We start from the raw sequence: 3,195 nt of genomic DNA, 5'->3' as shown, positions 1-3,195 counted from the left end.
AGGAACTAGTTTTCCCTCAATGAGCCTTTACTGCTGCTGCCTCACACCCATGCATTTACCAGTGCCAGGGAGCAGGAAGTAATTAGTAAATATTAATCAATGGATAACTGAAATAGATTGAGTCTTAACCCCAGGTCCATTTTCATGTTAGAGCTGTCAACTGAGACAAGTCTTCTTTTTAAAAAAATTTTGGGCCCTTTCTCACACAGGACACCACAGAGCAGCTTTTCTAAGCAATATTAAAGTTATGCCCAAATAAAGAAAACACAAATTTTTGGGGTGTTTATTCTTGTTTTATGTATGAGTATTTGCCTGCATGTATGTAAGTGCACCTGTGCTGTGCAGTGCCCATGGAGGTCAGAAGAGAGTATTGGATCACCTGGAACTGGAGTTAAGGATGGCTGTTAGGTGCCATGTGGCACCTAACTGCTGAGTCATCTCTCCAGACCCACAAGACAAAATACTTAGCTGAGCCTCAGTTTCCCCACTCACTAAAGTGAATCAGATCAACTTCAGCAGTTGTCTTGGGGGATTTAAATAGAGTCAATCATGTGAAGTACCTTGATCAGTCATTTGCACATGAGCACACTGTAGGAAATACTTTGGAATAAGCTAATGAATATATGAATTATTTTGAAGTGGAAGAAATCACATGTAAACAGGATGGGCCTGGCAAAGTTTCTTATCCCTACTTCAGAAAAACAGAAAGGTCTTCACTAATTCTTAAAGAAAAGGACAAAGTTTTGCCCTTCTCTGTGTCTGTAGCCTCTTTAATTGCTGGTTTCTCGTGGTCATATGACTTTTTGACCTGAATGCTGTTAAATCAGTTCCATTACCAGGGCTATGTAGTTCTGGGCAGGAAGACAGGCATGCAGGCAGGATAAGACATGCCTTTGACCCAGAAAAATCCCACAGTCTTCATGCAGAGCATTTCTCAAATAATTCTGGTTCATAAAACTTTGAGGTTACTGATATCTGCCTGTTCATGCACTAAGTGAGCCTTGTAGGGATGTGGTCAGTGCATACCTGAGCAAAAGCAGTTTTATGAGACAAAGGTACACCATTGTACAGATGATTCCCCGGGAATATTTTCTGTAGGGAGTCCTATTCTGTAGGTCAGTGTTGGGGAGGAGCTTCTACTTCTCTGCTTCTTTCTACCGTTTCCCAGAGACGCAGATGTGTTGGAATAGAGACCACACCGAGAATCAGGGCCAAAGCTGGGAAACTGGCATGAGCAAAAAGTGTGTATGTGGGTCTTCCAAACCTCCTCTTTATTAAGTAACAATCCTGGGCCCAGAGAGGTAAAGAAATTTGTTGTAAGCTAGCCTTTGTGAGCAAGGCCCTTTCCACCAAGCCTGACAGCCTGAGTTCAATGCCTGGGTCCCATATGGGGAAAGAGGAGAACCAACTTCCTAAAGCTGTCCTTTGACCGCCACACACATGCTGTGTCATGAGCACCCACACACATATGTACAATAAATAAATAAAATGTAATAAAACTGTTCTCAAAAGGCACCTCTCACAGGCAGCAGTCAGTAAGTGGCAGAGCAGAGGCTGAGGTCTAGGCCCAAGTCCCAACATCCACGTATCCTCCAGCCACATCATAGCAGTGCTAGGTACTCAAAGGTGCAGCTCCAGCTTTCAATGGAGCCCTGAAATGGGGTTTTCTTGAGGATAGTTCAGCACTTTTAGTGAGAACTCATCTTAGTAGACTTGGATTCTGAAATACCAGTTCTTCCCTGCCCAGAGGGCCTTCCCGCCTGACCTCTGACCCCACATTCCAGCAAGAACTTTTGTCCCTCTGGACTTTGTTCTTCAGATCTGAAGTGAAAATCTGGACTCTGGACTCTAGAATCTTCCTAGTTGCATCCTGGGGCCCCTTGAGGCCTAAAGGTACAAGGGCTGCAAAAATGTCAAAACATTGCTGGCTGGTACAAGAGCCTGAGGGCAGCAAACAGTGGGCTGACCTTGGTTGGCAAGAAGGCAAGCCAGGCACCACATTGGTGTACTGCGGCTCCCCACCCTCAAGCTCTGTGCCAGGGAGTGAACCAACGGCTTCATGGATTCTAGAAAGTGCTGTATCCCTCAGCCACCCTTAGCCTCTCCCCTTTGGAATGGGAATGTCTACGCTGTTAGCCTATACCTGTCCCATCACTAAATTTTGGGGAGGAGATAGCCTGAGTTCTACAGGTTCTCAGAATGTTATCCAAAGCTGTCCGTTTGCTGGTCCCTAGAATCTGAATGTTGTGTTATATGGCATAGGGGAATTTAGTAGCAAATAAAATTGTTTGCTAATCAGCTGATTTTAGCATAGGAAGATTAGTTTAGATTATTCCCAGGCTCAGGCAATTACCAAGGCCCTTAAATCCAGAAGACGGATGGCAGAAAACAAGGAGAAAGTATAGTGAGAAAGATGCCCAGAGCCTCTAACTCGGCAAGGCTTTGTGTTATTTCAAGTCACAGCATTTGTTACAGCAGCAATAGTAAACTAATGCAAGACCTAGTCTGCAACACACCCTTACACAAGTCATGCCATCTGCCTTTCTGTAGCAGGCCTTCTTTCTCAAACTTAAGAAGTGCTTTGGATACAAAAAACAGCCAGAGGCCGGGCGTGGTGGCACATGCCTTTAATCCCAGCCTCGGGAGGCAGAGGCAGGCAGATTTCTGTGAGTCCAAGGCCAGCCTGGTCTACATGGTGAGTTCTAGGACAGCTGGGGGCTACAGGGAGACCCTGTCTCAAAAAGATCAAAACAAAACAAAACAGCCAGGCAGAACTGCCTGAACATAGGTGCCTGACACACATGCTTTCCCAGCTTCCTGTTCCTTCCAGGTAGGAGGAGCACAAAACAGGAGAGCAGGAGCCCAGTGCCACTGTCAACGGCGCACCCTCTTCCTTTGTTGCAGGGCTGTGGGAAAGACTCTCCTTTAAGCTCCCCAAGCCCACCTTATCTAGGGCACTCTCCTTATCTGTCTTTGGGAGACCCACAGCTCCCACCTCCCTCATGAAACCCCCTTGAGAACACAAAAGCTCCTTTTAAAGAACCGCGGTGAGAGCCAGCCCAGAGCCTTCCTCTGCAAACAGGCTTTCAGAGACGAAAGCGCAGCCTCCACATCCTGTCTCTGCTGTGGCCACCATGTTTCTCACTGACAGAATCGGGAACTTGGTGCTCCATTGAGGCAATTCCACTCAGGCCC

This window comes from Nannospalax galili, unplaced genomic scaffold, assembly GCF_000622305.1.
Source record: "Nannospalax galili isolate Female #2095 unplaced genomic scaffold, S.galili_v1.0 scaffold356, whole genome shotgun sequence".
Classification (NCBI taxonomy): domain Eukaryota; kingdom Metazoa; phylum Chordata; class Mammalia; order Rodentia; family Spalacidae; genus Nannospalax; species Nannospalax galili.
Note: the sequence above shows the minus strand (reverse complement) of the source record.